At 40.8% G+C, this 18,487-nt stretch overlaps 1 long non-coding RNA gene across 2 annotated transcripts in view; it reads right to left on the bottom strand.

Moving 5' to 3' along the window:
* Positions 1–201: 201 nt before the first annotated feature.
* LOC129348746 (uncharacterized) overlaps positions 202–18,487 on the bottom strand; it is a 32,179-nt gene continuing 13,893 nt past the window's right edge. The window contains exons 1-2 of one of the 2 annotated variants that reach the window (XR_008601419.1): positions 4,207–18,487; positions 202–4,073 (exon numbers count right to left, since the gene is read on the bottom strand). The exon at positions 4,207–18,487 is cut by the window's right edge and continues 13,893 nt beyond it. This is a non-coding gene — a long non-coding RNA (uncharacterized LOC129348746). The remainder of the gene's footprint in view (positions 4,074–4,206) is intronic. The other variant, XR_008601420.1, reaches the window with a different exon arrangement.

The raw sequence follows: 18,487 nt of genomic DNA, 5'->3' as shown, positions 1-18,487 counted from the left end.
CACCATGACAAAGTTTGTTTGCTGACTGGTTTTGTTTGTTTTTGTGGATGCCCAGATGCTTAGGAAACTGTCAGAGATCAACTTATATGGTTTCTTCAGGACTAAAGTCAATACGGGTTATTAGTAATGAAATAGAGCAGCATTTATTTACTACAAATATAGATTTGCAGAAATCATGGTGTCAAAACTTAGAACACAAACTTCAGCACGAAACTTTGTTGAAATTGCATATTAAAGGACACCGATTTCACGTCTTACATAAACTAAATAATTTACAATATGAGATTCACAATTAAAAATAGAAAGTTCTACATATCAGATCTGCTAATCAGCCAAACCAATAACAAGCCTATACCTAAAAACTACCAACATTTTCATTTTCCTCTGCTGTACTTCCTTTACTTCTTATTAGTGAATGTTGTCATTCTCACATAAAACAGACACATTAAACCCGCTTTAGATTCTTTAATGAGATTGTCATTGAGAATACGTTAGCATGCTAAAGTTTTTGCTCAAAGCACTAGTGCACTAAGTAGCACCCTCTAAATTGATAGAAAAATGTGAAGCAACATCTGGATTGTGTTACATAAAAATACACACTCTTGGCACATACATTTCTATCCCTATTACAGTATTAACCCCAGATTTTACTGACTGGGATCTTCTGCGATTAAATGTAACATTTCTAAGGAAGACCTTGAAACAGTAGAAGTCTCTCCTGGCAAAAAACATCATGAGGTAAATTGTACAGGCATGCTACTCATGACCACAACTTTCTAACCTTAGATCATGATTGTGCAGTCGTGCGTACACTGGGTCTTGGCCAGTGTAAACATGTGTTTGGTTGTGCTGCTACAGTTCACTGAGCGGGGTGAAATATCTGAAATAACTCTGAGTCACAACTATATCAGTAACGCATGTAATGAGAATGGGATCTGCAGCATAGTTAAGCTTTCATACTGAGTATGTGTATGTGAAGCATTTGGTCCGTGTATAAGCTTTTTGTTTTTTGTTGAGGTCTATATGTTTTCGAGGCAGCATGTAGCCAGGGAACATGCAGAGATGGTTACGCTGCTGGAGTGGATGTCGGTAATGGATGGTCTGTGTGTTTGAATAATTGCCTAATATCTCACAGGTAGACAGTTTCCCCCAGGGATAACTCCTGCCCTCCAGCCTTCTTACTCGTAATATCAAAGTAAATGTGCTGAATAATCTCCTTGCTTTTCTGACTGTTAACTTGACCCCCATGCCCACAGAGAACAATCACGCACAGAAAGAAGCACCTCTACACAAATCAGCTCAGCTGTTAGATAAAACACAAGGTATTTCTTTGAGAGGGCTCTTACCTCGACTCCGTGCCTCATTTCACGTTGTTCGGGGTTGTCACACACTTTTAGTTTAAAATTGAGCAGTAAAAGATAACTTTACCATTATATTCAAAAGTCAAGTTAATGAAACATCTTTCACCAGCTTTCATCTGGCAGGCTTGAAAATGAAGCCAGCCTCTGAACGTTTGTTCAGAAATTATTGAACCACGGAGAAGGTCAAGATACAGGTAGTCTGATTCAGCAGATGTAGACTGTGGGTATAAGTCTACCAGTGAGCACATAATTCACACTACATTCTCTTCCCTTTCCCTAGCTAGCAATCTAAATGCTGAAAATGGCAAGTTTTGACTAAAATTTGGAGGATACAGTCAGGCAGGACTGTTTAGTTCTTCGGGTGGATGATTGTAAAGATCTACCAAGATACACAATATTTCTGTCTCACAGGGATGTTCTTACATGTTTAGTCAATGGATTCAGAAAATGTTAATTTTCCAAACATGTTCCACCAAAACAAGCTCCACCCTGACAGAGAGACACTGTGTCTTGGTTTTAGCACTACTCAAGACAATTGTGATGGTTTAAAGAAATACAAACAAGACACAGCAGAATGACAATGGGTGCTGCCAGACCATTTTCCAAAGCTGACGCAGTGCTGTGCTGATTGTCAGACAGATTATCTGCGAGATGAAAAGGCCATAAAACTGACAGGGAACTGGCTTTTTATGAACTTATTGCCACAGTCTAAACATGGCACAACACATTAACGTGTGACCTGCAGCGAAATTCCTCCTATGTCGACTGTTAGTGTGAATACTGGCACAACGCCTAGAGAAAACATGTTTTATACTGTTGTCATGATAAACAAGTGTAAGGACACAGGAGATCCTTGGAGATGTCCTCAAAGCAACACATCAAAGAGTAAATGATATCACCTATTTTTAAGTAAGTACTGCTGTGGGGAAGCTTTGGTTGTCAATCAGAAGTAGCTCACGGAATCTTTTTAACACTATCATGTTCTTCTGCCCATAAAATACCAATATGTTTAGTTATGCTGTCGAGATGATATGACTGAATGTTGCCTGACTCCCTCATCACGTACATTTACCAGTAGCAGAAACTGACAAGGTAAGTGGATATGGCTGTAGATTTTGTGCCTCCTCACTCGCACAGATTGCACACAGGGAATTTTTAAAAAATGGTCTTGTTTTGATCAGTATGAACAGGAGGAATGATTACTGCAGGGAAAGCTTGTTGTAAGGTTCACTGAGAATTTTTGCAAGTCAGACTTGAAAAATTGTATATATGTTCTTTAAAGGTGCTGTATGCAAGTTTTGAGCCATAAATGTAACCTTAATATCGCAGCAAATAACTATCTGCTCTGTAAAGATATAATGAGGTAATGGCATGCTTAGCAGAGAATGAAGTTACACTCTTTGTATGTAGCCTGAGTTTCTTTGTTCTGCTAGCCGATCCGGCCTGGCATGCATGTTAGTGCATGTGAGTTCCTCCCTTTGAAACTGTTGGTCCTCCCTGCATTTATAAGGTGAGCGTAACCTCTCACTGCAGTGCAAAAGCGACAGTGCAGTCCAAGCATTTAGCCTGTGCCACGGAAATTTTGAAAATTTAAAACAGAGTCTTGTATTCATGTTTAACCTGATTTATGGTGGCATGTTTTATTTTAGCTCAATGTGAGAGTCTCCACTGCTTTCTGCAGATCTCTGCTTCTGCACTCACCGTCGTGAAGATAATGTTAAATAAGTTGAACAAGTTGTCACGATTTAATGTAATTTACTTTTTTTATGTGTATGCAACCTTCCTAGTTGTAAATGAAATGTGAAGGGAGGGGGAAGGTGTAGTAATCGACGATGCTTTTTGCTGTAGCAACATCAAGTGGTCCTGAATGTTGCACAGAGAACCTTTAATACAACAATATATTATGTGCCATTTTGCATAATTAACACTCTGACTTGAAGCTGAATATATATTCTGGAGGTTCTGTTATTTAGTGTAATTTTGACTTGTAATAAAGTATTTTTAAAGATTAGTATACTTACAGAAAGTTTCCTTTCCAACACGAAAAGTTAACATGGACATTTGATGAAACCTCAAATTTCGTGCTGAGTCCATCATTTTCATTTGGTTGTACATACAGTTTCGTTAAGGATAACACAAACACATACACACTCAAGAAAACAGAGATGAAACATACCTACATATCAATACCTTATTTTAGGATCAAATATTGCCAAGGGCACAAAAAATATAAAACAGAAATTTAAAAGAACTCAGCTGACAGTTTTTTTTTTTTGGCTGCATCTAGTGAGTAGCAGCTACTTGACTGAATATTCCTCAACGTTATGAAAATAAGGGAATAAAATGAATAAATCGCCTTTGACCAGAGCGTAGGCTTGTGAAAAGGCCAGTGAGTGATCATAGGGGACAAAAAAAGGCCTTCCTTGAGGAAGGAAGTCATAGTACTTCAAAATAGATTTGGTTTGCTCATATGGTTTTTATCTTTTAATCCTGCTTTCTTTTCTCTGCCTCTCACACACTCATGTGCCCAGGCAGCAGGCTGTGTGATGTGGTGGGAAGACCTCGGGAGGTTTGGCTCCTGGTGGTTTCTGGGTGCAGCACCAGCATGGTGACTTGATCCCCGCTCGGCAATTGGATTGGCTTGATCTGGTCTCACCGGGGCCATCGCGATCCTGTTCTGCCTGGAGATTGAGATGGCAGGGGGGGAGGTTACTGAAGAAGAGAAGGAGTTTTTATTAAAAGGCAGGCTGGCGAGAGTTGATCGGGAATTTGTGTGTGTGTGTGTGTGCATGTATGCGTGTGTGTGTGTGTTTTGAATGGGGCTTTTTGTTCCAACGTGACTCACCATGTTCTAGCCACGGTTGGTGCCTGAAGGGAGAGATGAAGGGAGGGTGAACGGCACAGAAGAGAAAGAGTTGATGTGGTTAAGTCATTAGGAGACTGCATGTTCAGTTGCTATGTCAAGCTTCGGCCTACTTAGCTGATAAATCAATACGCCAAATGTCTGCCTGTGAAAGAGACGAAGAGAGTAAGAGTGGATCTTTATTGTGGTTTGTACCTGGCTGCAGATCATCTTAACTATTAGCCAACTCCTCCACACATTGTGCACATTTGCATGGCGAAAACTGACTTCAATACGACATCAGTCAAAGCAGATGGCGCATGTGATTGCTCACTACTGCCTAGAAACCTGTCAGCAAAATTTTATTGAGTCAATGTACGCCATCACTTTTGTCATGGTTCTGATTACTCTGTGAAAAAACGAATAAATTCAGCAGGAATGATTTCTTAGAGACCACTATTTGCCTGTGTTTGTTTACTTCAGTACTTCTAAGAGCACTGAAAGCAATTTAGCCCACCTTTTTTGCCTGATAATATCCATTTCTTAGAGTTACTGCAAAGTTCTTGCACACCAGAAAGACTTTGTTGACAGGTGTGTCCAATTGAAAGTTCTGACTGTGGAAGAAACCTCTACATACTGCTCACAGTCAATCGTGTATACTAATATATTCGGAGAGCCAATGTGAAACCCAAACTTCTGGGTTCCGTCTCATAAGTAAGAAAGCCCCATTTAAAATCCCTCTGACGTTTAACTACACAATACAGCCTTGGAATAGAGCCTGTCTCCACAGTATTTGGTATGGCTCGCTTCATATGTTTAGACATTTGAAGGAACACCATTTCCTACGAGCCCCAGACCGCTGCAGGTTAAACCATGTCACCGCTTGGCAAAAACGGAGAGTCGAGAGGTTGTGGGGAAGCTCAGACAGGACTAGATGGTGTGGAAGTTTCGAGACCACAGAAGGGAGTAATTTGTGAATTTAGAAAAAATAAGAAACAGAGTTACAGTGAAGATGATGAACACCTGCGCTGCCACCTTTGCATTTTTTTCCCCCATGCTCTCAAAGAAATCCTTTAGTCAAATTCACAAAGGCTTCAGTTCGTAGCCAGTGCTAAAGCTGCTTTTGATTATTTTGGTTCTTTTTTTTCCCCCACAAAGGCAAAGGGAAAAATGTTCAGTGAGAGATTGCAATGGTTTGCAAAGCCATTTGGAACAGAGGCTCACCCAGATATGACATTATGACTTTGACTCTTTGCATACATATGTTAAAATATTATAAATCACACAAACACCACCTGTTACTTCCACACTGCTCATTCACACACATACACACACATCGCCAGTTTTTCTTGGACACCCCTCCTTAGTTCCCCAGCACTCATTGTCACCCAAGTGTGAAAGAAACCTCCACTTGAGGCCCACCCATGACCATCTCTCTGGAGCTCTCCAAGAGGTGGTCACGCACTCTTTGCCCCCTCCGCCCCTTCACTCCAGCGCTGTTTGCCATGGATGTTTCAAAACCATCTGACCTGGCTGTGCTAACGGGTGGCTATTTTGGGAGAGGGATGGCAAAACCGTCTGCTACTCACGACGACCGTCGGAAAAAAGAGGGTTTGCTAAGAGGGAGGTCCTCCTGTGTATGGGTGTGTGTGCAAACGTGTGTGTGTGTGCGTGTTTACAGCCAGCCATACCAGTGGCTATGTCGGGGTCATATGTCGCTGTAGGCCATAGGGATTGCTGCTGAAACTCGAGATATTGTACGCTTGCAAAACCCAGACAGACACTGGAGTTCATTCTGTGGAAACTGCTTGCTGTCAGTTGAGCCTTTCACCCACATTATTATCGACATCTTGGTTTTCTAAACACAAAAACAAGCTCTCTTGAGATCGAACCCGTGCTCGCTCTTCAGGGTGATGTCAGCGCATGTGCCGATTTGCAAAAACTTGGTCCGTGTTTGCTACCCACAGGATTCCCATTTTATGTAAATTTTAAGTGTGTCAATTCAGCTCCAGGCGATATTCAGAAAAACCACCTGTGCGAGGTGCCACTTCTAACAGAAACAGCCAATAGTAAAATATGCACTCAAGCCCTTTGGGAAAGAGCCTGATCAACAGGTTGAGCAATGGAACATGCCAGCGGTGAGCATGGCGTCTCTCTGTTTACATTTGAAACATCATCTCCCTCTGTGGGACCAGAATAATCCAAATAGGAAAACGTGTGATGTCTTAAGCCATCACTTTCACATTTACTCAGCAAGTCATAAACTTAAAGTACATATACTAAAAGCATATCAAGCTACATACAGTCACTTTAAAGTTGCCCAAATCTGAGAGGGTTCACTGCTGAACTTTAAGCAGAATTGAATGGAGTGACATTCTACTTTCAAGCTGCTGATTGACGCATAAGAAAAATTCTATAAATGTAAGTTACATTTATTCAATTTGCTTTTAATGGATCTTGTTGCACTCCCCAATTTTGCTTTCTGTACTTAAAAGACTTTGCAGACATGTTGCAATCCACGTGACTTACAATAAGATTCTCATCCTACTCCGAGGGTGAGGACATTTTACATTAAACACTCACACACACATACACAAGGGACTGGCCTGTAGAGTGTGGGCCAGTTCCTCCTACTATTTCTCTTAATGTGTCCCTTGTGCTGGAGGTGTGTAGCTGCCAGCATTGTTCACTAGCTACACTGGACGCTAACAGCTGTGTGTATTTACCGATGATAAACACATAAGCTGCTGCAGACTTTTTTGTCTTGTAACTTGCATTTAGTTACTGTCAGCAGCGGGTGTTATGAATGCTAGATAGGAGGAGCTGTATTAAAAAGTTCATCGGTGCAAGTTCGTCTGGCTTAGCTTTTGCCGTTTTATCTGCAAACGTCTGTGTATCTGTTCAGTATCTGGCAGAAAGACAGCACAGATAAGGCGTGTCTGCATGTTTGCAAATCCTGGCCAGGTCCCGCTTGACTATGTGAGCAGTTCCTCCAGCGCAGCTTCAGGGTGTGGATCACAGTCTGTATGAACGGGACTCCTAATCCAGCTCCTAGGTCAGACACATAGGAATTATGGGTAGGCCCAGAGATGCAGCTCCAAGATTGGACTCTTAGGCTTTATGAAAGGGCAGTTCTTTGGGCGGGGCATGTCATCGGCCTCCCACACTTTAACTGCCTTTCAAATCTCTTTAAAAATAGGATGCATAGGATCATTTGGCAGGTAAATGATTTTTTCCCCTCCTCTGCTTTTCTTTTCATTTCATCAGATAGGTGGTTTCCCAAAGCTCAGGCGATGCAAGGGGCTTCATAAGCAGTTTAATAATACATGAGTGAGGGTTGCTGCTACAAATGATAGTTGGAAGTATAAACGGGAAGCATTTATTCAGATGCTGCAGAGTCATGGTGATAATTCTGCATGCCAAGACCTCGCTCGTGTCCATCGGCTCTTTTCTTTTATTCAAACGAGGCCTCATATGACATTTCCAAGCAGTTTACAATTTACTTTGTTCTGAGCGGTTAATAATTTGGTAGGGGGATTTGAAGGAATTTTGTGGTTTGCCAAACTGTGCCTCGGGAGCAAAACTCAACACAAACACTCACCACAGATTCTTCAGACATGACTAAGTGATATCAACACATACCAGATAAGGTACTGAAAAGTGGTGCAATTAAAGATGGCCTATTTTAAAACATCTCAAGTTGCAATATTTGTGTTATTCCTTTCTCAGACAAGCCTTTTTTGAAGTGGAAGCATCTCAGTGGCAAACAGCAACACGCAGCATACCATACCATAGCTTATCAAACATTTGTGCAAGTATGCAGTGTATTGTATATGCATGGAATGTCTGATTCATTATTCATGTGTGTGTTTGTGTGTGTTAGTCATATCATCAAAAAAGCTGAGCTGAACAAGATTAGTTAGATCATTTACACATTTCTTCTCCTCACTGAGTTCAAGGCTCTATCCTTTAACTGTCATTTTGCATAGAGATTGTAGGCCTAACTATCCTCTTTTACATATCAGCTGAAGCCTGATAACATGCTTTCTCTTTTCAAGAAGAGAATAACTTCCTTGTTCCATCTCACATGTGCTTTTGTTCATGTGCATGTGCAGGTGAATGTGTGCTGCTTTGGTTGCTGAACATTTTCAACCATAGCAAAAGTCAAATTTATATCGAATAACATGAAAGTGTTTTGTAACTATTCGCTGTAAATGGGAAATTTAGAACTGCATGTGACCACACTGCAAATAAGTGAATCATCTTTGATGTATTATTTGTATTTATTAGGAGCATTAGGTACAAACATTCCAGCTCACTGTGGCCTGCTGCTGTGCACAACAACCAAAACTAAGTCATAGAATTCACATGGGTGAGCTGGTCACATGATGCGTCAGATGTGCTTTTTGCATTTATAGTCTTTGAAGTTTGATAATGGCTGTTCTGTTGCCAGTTTGCCTCGACAAAGCTTCGCTTCTCGACTCAGATGTTTTAAACGGTCCAAATCACAACAGCTGCTTCTGCTGACTGTTGCCTTCATTTGACTGATTTATTTTTACTTTAAACGAGATAACGAACATTTTTAAGTCATACATGAGGCCAAAGATTGTATCAGTGCCCTGCTCCATATGTTTTCCTTTATGTTTGCTGAAAAAGCCAAAACTCAGTCCCACCTCTTCCTGCACAGCTTGTCATCATTTGATTACTTACAATAAATCCAAAAGTGGTTGCAAAAAACATTTTTATTGTCATTGATTTATCGGGAAAAGGAAAAGATTTACACCACCCCATTAAATTAGTAAACTGTGAGAGTATAGTTTGTAATCAACACAAAAAGTGTCTAACACTTTATGAGCACTGTAGTTTATTTTTAATTCATCCCACATATAAGATTTTGGAGCACCAAAGGTGTATTATTCCAAAGTTGAAAGTAGTCCCTAATAAATGTACTCTCTTCTCCTGGTTGAGCATTGTCTACTAAAAGAAACTACAGCACTAAACTGTCAAAGGAAATGACAAATGTTTTCAACTGTTTTTATAGATTTATCAAAAGACAAGTTACCAAAAACAAAATGAGCTTAGAGCTACAAACAGGTTAGGCAGACGTTTGTATCTCCATGCACATCTTAATAAGAGGAATCTAAGGCATTTTCCGTTATCCAAGTGAAAGTTTACAGTAAGTTTTCTACACACAGACAACAACACAGTTAAAATAGTTCTGAAGAGATTTTTTATTCAACTTATTACACATAATTCATATACATAATCCACAAATAAAACATCTGACAGACCTTATTTTACCTCACTCTTTTAACACTACATATTCATTAAGCCAATACTTCCTCGGGGCAGTCATTACTTAAAGAACGTCATCGTTGCAGCTATCTGTCTTTTATATCTGCCTTCATCTCCCTCAGTTCATCTTTTGCTTCTTCAATTCACTCTGGAATTACCCATGGTCACATATAGGGCGGCGATTCACAGCTTCTTCACTTGATTTTCATGCAGTCATCAGCACTGCACCAGACAATTTGTCCTTTTCATATGTCAACAGTGGATGAACCCTGTAACACTGCATTAGTGAACATTAGTTCAATTTAAAGTACCCTCGGTAGACTGTGGCCAGCTGCCTCGGGGCATTGCCTCTCAATGGCACTGCCTCGTGATGGAACAGACACACAAACACACATTCAGTACATCCTCACAGAGTTCTGTCATTTTAGTCACATTTTCCAGCCTGTTTCGACTATTAGCCTAATTAAAGAGGAGACATTTAGTTATAAACTTTATAATCCTCATCCTTGTCCTCTGGTTCACAACCAGGAAAAGATAGTTTGCTTTATTAGCCACTTTAACACCTGCACAAGTGCTTTAACTACCGGCCTATGAAACCTAGCATGCCACATACCATGTTTTCCGAAGCAACATTTTGTGCTGAGCTCCACAATAGTCGGAGAGGTTTCAGAAAGGAAACCATGAATGCTGCTGGCAAGTCTTGACACTGAAACTGAAATATGTTGAAGTGTACCTTTGGTTGATGAGATCAAGACTTATGTGTCACCACTGTAGCTTACAGATGGCATCACCTTTTTGACAGTTAACTGATAAAGAACTGATCAGTAAGACACAGAAAAGAGGTCCATTAATACAACTTCTGCCATTGAAATATTTGCGTTTCACTCTGCATGACTCCATAAGCACGTCAAGGCGTCATGTCGAATGTGTGAAATACAAACCAACCATTCTCACTGAGAGACACCAGGCCCTCCAGGTGAGACATTTATAGGGCACAACAAAAAAATTCAAAGGCCTCATTCTTGGGAAAAACATTTTGCACTTCCTTCTTTCCAGCTAACGTTGCTCTCCTCAGGCTAAGCAGCTGATTTATTGACAACATGCCGCCATGGCCGAATGTCTTAAAAGCAGGGGATTTTTTTAGCTCAAACATTTTATGGACTTTGAACCACGAGACACAGCGTGGCGAAAGGGATGGAGACCTCATGACTGCCAACAGACAGGACTGGCAGGGAGACAGTCTCCCCCATCAGCTCTCTCTCTGTGGGACGCTTTTGTCCGATAAGAGGTCATACACCACACCCGATTTAAGTCATGTGCTCCTCATTGCATGACGGGCAACACAAGACAACAGGGATGTGTTCTGGTTTGTGTGTCTGTGTGTGTTTGAGTTAGGGAGAAAGAATGTCGGGTACATTTTGTGCATGTTTGTTGTTTAAGGTCATATTCTTTCCTTGTCTTTCTTGTCTTCCTGTTTGTCTGTGCATGTCTGATTCTGTGTTTCTTTGCCGCATAGTCAGAGTATGAAGCATGTGCTGGACTGGAGAAGAGGTGCTGTGTCCCTGTGAGTGGGTGTATAGGGTCTGGGTCAAGGCTTTTTAGTACTTTAAGACCTTAACTCTGCTCCAGGGGACTCTTACTCCACACCCACGCCTCGTTCTATTAAACTCTGGACCACATCAACATTCCAGCGATTAATGTAGACACAAACCCTATAGCTACTCATGCACACATGCAATATATTACTGCTGTGAGATACATTCATGTAGCCAGCAAAAAAGGTTTGTCAGCTCTCATATGAGTACTAAATATGGTTATGTTCAGACACAGCTTGGCCGTAATAAACCCAAGGAACTGACAGCTTTATCTTATAATTGAATAAGCTACATGACATAATTCAGGTAGCGACAACCAAACCTGAAAGCAAATTCCCACAGTTTTGTGCAGTACACACAAAAAACAGCACTGGATAACATACTGGCTTTGAATGTTGTTTCTACACACTTTTCACCAGATGTGTGCCTCATGTTTTGTTTTCAAGGTTCTCATAATTTACAATGACACAAGTAAGAGCTCTGTGTGAAACATTTTAAAGTCTGTCCATGCAGTTTTTAGCCCTCATATACTTTAAAACTGTGGACAGCAGCGTGAACAGTTGATATATGGATGTATCCACACGCGCACTCGGTGTGTTCAGTCAGCACATGCTGGTATAAATTTTGCCGTCATGCATATTGTGGATCATTGCAATGTTCAATTTGAGATGGAGCCTCTAAACATACCATACTTAACTATTAGCCGCTTCATATCAATGTAGTAATATAGGGTTTTTTAAAAGTATAAATGCAGTAGAAGCAAGGATAACATCTTTCTAATTTACCACATTTCTCTTCCATGTCTGCTTACATTACCTACAGTGCAACTTGACGCACTGCAGTTTGGTTGGAAGTGCAGAAGTAGTGTGCTAGTAGTGGAAAATGTAGACTTGAGATGCTACCAGGCTGCAGAGGTCCCATAAGCTCACTTCTACACTCGACGCTAAATGCAGATTTTTGTCATTTGCCAACTTTTATCCTCAGACTAGCTCAAAGCAGCTTAGTAGACTTTGTGCATCTCCCTCTAGAACTATAACTGAACCATACAACTATAGTACAGTAGCTCCTTGCAGAATTTGAAATAATTAAAGCCCCATTTGGACACGCATTTCTTTCAGTTAATCTATTAGGATCTGAATTTGCTGGCTTAATGTCTGAATGAGCTCCCTGTGCACTTTTACGTAAAAGTGGTGATGGCTATCTTACTAGCTTGGACCTAGTAACATTTAGGTATCACTTTCAACATGTCACAAGTCTGCACACTTGCATTAACAGATGGGCATGTGCAGGATTATAACGTGCTGATGAAGGATGTTATTATGTATAGTGGGTGACATAACCTGATTCAGCATTATACGTCGATGAGGTGTTGTCCAATCTTGCACATATGTCAAGTGTCTTGCATGGACCATGGCTTCCTCTGTCACTGTGAAAGTGACCTATGTCTAATAACAGAATCCCACCACTTTAACAGGTTGATGTTACATACCCCATGTCTGAAAAGGGCTTTATTGGTTGAAAAATGGTCACATTGAAAGCTGTGGGTCTTGTTAAATTGTACCAAGGTCCATTCAGTGGTTTTAGTTGCATTCTTGGGGATTTCCTCAACAGTATATAGAATCCCTAGTAAACATGGTTTCTGTCTTTAAAGCTCGTTGCATGAATGAAGCCACAGAAACCTTTGATGTCATATTTCATGTGAGCTCAAAAAGAACAGCCCTTGATGTCCTATCACTAATGCATCTTTTTTTATACAAAATGAATTTGTAAGGGCGTGACATCATGGGATCATAGGAACTCATAGGAAGCCATGTAAACATCTAACTAGTACAATATAAACATGGAAATCACCTTACACACATGCAATAAATCATTAAAGACATTTCACCTTGAGACTTTTCATCATTAAGAATATACAAATCATTGGATTACATATAGCAGAATGTTTTTTTCAGTGAAGAATGTGTAACACTGGCACTGAACCAAGACCATGTTGGACTAATTCTCTTCAGCAAACTCAGGCTATATACTTCATGTCTTCATATTTGGATATAATGATCCTGTGAGCCCTTATAAAAAAGATTAAGTTGGAAGAACATACTGTACTGATATACCTATATGTCTCTTCGGTGCAGGATATAAACAGTCACACACTGAACCTCCTCCCTCTCTCTCACACACAGACACACTTTCTGTTAAGCCCTTAATCACAAACATGCTCATTTCCACTCTTCATGTTTACCCAGACAGATCAATCCAGCTGATCCAACAGCTGCAGGACTTGATCTCAAACTGCCCCTGACAGATCGAGCTCCTGTTAGAGGACATGCTCACTTTACTTCATGTGTGCAAGTGTGGAATGCATTTATTTTGTTTGCATATAGCCATATCTTGGAGTGTGGGGGTATGTGTGTATTTAGGAGGTCACTGCAGTTCCAGCTCAAGAATAAAAAGGCTGGGGACATAAGTAGCTGTGTATACAGCTCGCTATCAAGTGGTCCAATAGAAGGGTATCATTATGTATGAGTGTATTTGCACACTGCCCGCTCACGTACAGCTTTTTTTCCTCTGCATGTTGGTTTAAGGTTATACACATATACTCCACTATGTGTTCCACCTGTGCGTGCGCCTGCATGCCTACATACTGGATGCGTATTTCTGTATTAGCATGTGTGTGTCAGGAGCATGGGTTGTAACTCACTCTGACTGCGAGCCGAGGCCCCTGGCAGGGAAAGCTGTGGGCCTGGCAGGTCTCAGCAGGGCTCTAAAGCAGCTCAGCAGCTCAGCAGCTCAGCAGCTCAGCTCAGGCTCCGCTGGTGGTTGCGGGCCCGTCTCCATGTCACACTGAAGAGGCATTCACAAGAACTCCTTACTGGGAGGCCTCCAGCAAGAGAGCAGGACAATGTCATCATGTCTTATTGTTGGCAGCCATGTTAGCCCCACAATAGGTTCAGAGCCACTGAGCTGAAAAGAAGCACGAACATTTATGCCAGTTGATTTGTACAGTGTTTGCCATTTTCCCTGTGATGAATAGCAGCAAAGGCACTGTTACGGCTGCTGCAGGACTGCCAGGTCTGCTTCAGAGAATAGCAGTGTAGCACCTCCTTCATCTTAAATCAAACTCTGTCTCTGGCTCTTTTTCTCAGTTTTCCAAGCAGCAATGCATTAGATTTTCTGAAAACACATTCAGACTTTTTAAAGAAATAATAATGATTGACTAGGAGTTAGATGAAATATCATTTCTATTCATAGGATTGACATGATAAGGTTATTTTTTTAGCACAACGTTGGACGTTAACTGGCCCAGCTCTGTAAAAGATGTCTTAAAGAGGCTTCTACTAATAAATGATATCCTGCATGTTTTATACATGTACATATGAAAAAGAATACAAGGCATTGTTTTTTTTTTGTTGTTTTTCTTTTAACAAGCAGTCAAACCTATGCATGGAAATGCTCCTGAATAACACTAGCTGTGCCCACTGGCTGTATGTAGCATCTCAACAGTCTGTGTGCATTGCAAGCGTACTCTCTCAGAGTTACAAGAACCAGAACAAACCTGCATGATTCCTGTATGCACTGACTTCCTAGCTAATAACGTACAGCGTCTGTGGGTAAAGCTAACCTACACGTGCAAAATCAGCAATCTGACGTTAAAACCTTCTAAGCTTTTTGGACAAAATAAGTTTGACATTGGAGCACATCTTTGAAATATTGCCCAGGATGCCATTCAGAATTTTCTATTTTATCCATTTTAAGTCCTCTGTAAGTCAAGCAGGGCACATTTTGTTGTCAGCTCTACTTATTATAAAGTAAAGCTGAATGGGGCTATTGTAACACTCTCAGACTTCTATCTGCTCTTCAACCTGCACATAAATCATATGGCTTGAATTTCCTTAATTTCTCATTGGATAGGAGCAACAGTTAAAAATCCTCCATTCTTTTATTCTCAGCTATTCATTCATTTTAAATTGGTATGTTTAGATCACTACATTTTAAAATCCAATGTTCATTTTCCTTTGCAGTGACACTAATTTGATCTCAAATCTACGATGCTGCCTGTGAAACGCAACACAGGCAGATGGCAAAGCTGCTGCCTCTGTGCATGGCTCAGGCAGCACACGAAGAGAAAGGAAGACAAGAAAGAAGGCTGAGGGGGTGAATGAAATAAATAAAGATGCGAATGTGAAAAGTGGGTGAGGAGATAAGGGTGTAAAGCGAGAGGGAGAGAAGGCAAAGACAGGGTAGTGGGACGAGATGAAGGTGAGCTGGGGTGCAGAGGAGGGAGTGTGCAGCAATAGTGAGAGCGAGGTTATGGCCTGGACTCTGACCCAGATTTTAAATATGGTCTCTGACAACCTGATCTGACCATGCTGCTGTGTGGTCTTCCTTTCTTTCCATTCGTTATGGATGCGTGACGACCACACGGCTCTCGTCTCAGCGCTCCGTGTCGTCGTTTGACGAGTCGGAGCGCGTTCATTTAATGCAGCACTGAAATGACAACAAGCTCGGGGTCGTCACCATGATTGTCTCACGGGGTTTTCAAAAAGCCACATTGCTCCTATCACCATATCTGTGTGCTCATCACACAAGAGCGCGGTGAGATCAAGAAAATGAAGGCGCGTGTAATTACTTCATACAATATGGAGCTGCTTTACAACAAAGCGTGCTCATTCTGAAGTATTATGAATAAAAACAATGTCCGTACAGGCAGAAAAATTTAGTAATTCAAAGAAGTAGGCAGAAAATTCCTCTATGTACCAATAAGAGAAGAACACTGGGTGCAAGCTCAAGTCTTTGGCAGAGGTTGTTGGCATTCGCTCTTTGCTTTTGCTGGTTTGCTGGCAATGCCTATGCCTGTTTGGTTATTTTATAGCCAAGCAGGAGCTACAACCAAGCCAGTTCCTTGAGAAAAAGAAATCAAGATTCTGGGCGTTTGGCAGGTTTAATGGGATTATTTTTTAATAGCGAGTATTAATACTTCACAATAAAATCATATCAAAGAGACACTATCACGAAAGTCTGTTGTACAGCTGCAGCTATTATTATTACTATTTCACTAGTTAAAAGATGGATGGGCATTTTTTTTTACATTTGGGAGTTATTCAAGTCTTTTTAGAGAGCCAAATGTTGGTGTACATTTCTTGAATTTGTAACCCGCCTCCCTGGATAAACATGAGCTAACACATACACACAAACACCTCCTGCACTGTGTGTTGAGATCGCTGGGAGTTAGGTGACAGATACTGAGAATGCCTGGTCCTAAATTAAGCCCACTGCTTCATCAAAAACATCCTGCCTTCCTGCCTGGGCTGAGATTGTGATGACTTCTCATGTGCAACACAGGTAAACGAGTAGGCACACACACACTTACTCATAGACAAGCTCAGGGATTCAGTTTAGTTACAGATTGTCTAAGAAATCGCTTTTAAATAATAAGTAAATAAATAATATTGTTGTCTGTGCTATTATCACATTAGAAATAATACCTGCTATTGTGATTCGGTGTGTTGTGCCGAAGTAGACATAGTCGAGTTCTTTATGATTAATTTTAGGAGCTTTTAGAAAATTACAATATTATGAATTGTACTTTTTCTTTACATTGAGTGCACACTGTACATGGGTTAATTCCTTAAAGTCTCCTGAATAGATTATTTATTGTAAATTATAACATTAGATTTGGGATGTCTAAAAATTATGTAAATCTTCACAGAAAAAAAGAGTTTTACATACAAAACTAAAGACTATCTCATCAGTCGTGTAAAGGTCAGATCACCCACACACTGTTACGGCATTAGAAAATCATCATTACGGATCATGAGTAATTTGTTTCAAATCCTGTAGGGGTGATGAGAAGTTCATAATGAGTCCGCTTTTGAAACAGAAACATATATTCTGTGCATGACTGCGCAACTAGAAGTTTAAAGACGTGACCTTTACTGTAAATGCGGCATTGTTCCACTGTGTTACGTTAACTTAGGAGTAACTGTTTGAGTCCTTCTTTCCATATGCTCAGTGGAAAAGAGAACATATTCACCTGTATGTACACACAATCACAGTGTGACCCATATACAGTAAGAGAGAGCAAAACTTTAAAAAAAAAATAAATAATGGGGTAGGAGCAGGGAAGGAGGCCAGGAGGGAGGAGAAGAGTTCTGCACCACTCTGCTCCAGCTCCACTTCCACTGGTGACCCCACGGCTGTAAATCTGAAAGCAAAAGACCATTCCTTACTTCTTGTTTTTTTTTTCTCCCTTTCACTTCCTGGCACTGAACATAGCACGGACTAGAAGTGATTGTCAGTATATAATATGGACTCATTATATCCTTTTGGCAAGTCGCCGTCAGCTGTTCATCTGTTTGACAAGTGAGTTCAGAAGGTGAAATCAGTGTTTGATTGCAGATGTTTTGGACTTTTTCACAGAATAATTGCAGCTGAACAGATATGATCTGGCTGACACAACAGCAAATGTCGCTGTTGGCCTCTTTTTGTTAACAGGCAACTTAATTAGGCAACCGCACTGCCTCGACATTCAGTTCAGTAGGCAGAGTAGCGCTGCTAAATCAAGAATTAAGCCGTTTTTACTCTTGCTCATTAAGCATGCATGTCTCCTTATTTACGCCCACTTCAAAGCTCTCTGTGTGACAGCTGCCAAGTGGGAAAAAAAATAAAAGGAAGGAGGTGAGAATAGAGACGAGTGTCGCTAATACAGTCAATTTCCTGGAAAACTCGACTGTGACCAGTTAATTATCCTTATGACTAAAACACAACACGTCCCTCTGAGCTCCATCGCACAAAGAGCACAACAGTTAACTTGGTAACCAGCTGAGGAGGGTAAATTTCAGTTGAGGCCAGTCAGGGTTTTTTTTTATGCAGCCCCCTGTGGGTTTGACTAACAGTAGATCAGGTTGAGGTTTAAATGACTCCCTAAGTGACACTACATGCAGCAGTGGCACATTTCCTTGCCAAGGCCTCCCCAAATACGTCTTTGTAATGTAACATAGTCAGAATAAAATATTGTCATCTTCTAGATTTGCTGCCGACACACAGATTTGATGTTTGCCTACCTACTTGCCTACAACGTGAGGCTGAACCGGAAAAACTGCCATAAAGAGGCCGCATTTCCAAAAGTTTAATGAGCTGCTATTTTGGTTCATAATTTTTGGAGCATTGTGCGCTACCTGTCAAAATTAACTAAATCACTGTTTCTGAAAAGCCGTTCCAGGACACTGCTGGAATCCCAAGCCTGTCTCTGTTGGATTGAGTATTACTATACAGCATCGAGCCAAAGATCTTCTGTGCAGCAGTCTATTATGTATTCTGACATCTAGATGTGAGATCATAGCTCCAGCTTTGAGAAACAGCGTTAACACTGGAAATGAGCGCTCTACTCTTTA

The sequence above is a fragment of the Amphiprion ocellaris genome, chromosome 4 (genome assembly GCF_022539595.1).
Source record: "Amphiprion ocellaris isolate individual 3 ecotype Okinawa chromosome 4, ASM2253959v1, whole genome shotgun sequence".
Taxonomy (NCBI): domain Eukaryota; kingdom Metazoa; phylum Chordata; class Actinopteri; family Pomacentridae; genus Amphiprion; species Amphiprion ocellaris.
The sequence above is the reverse complement of the archived record's forward strand: the minus strand, read 5'-3'. Positions and strand labels throughout refer to the sequence as shown.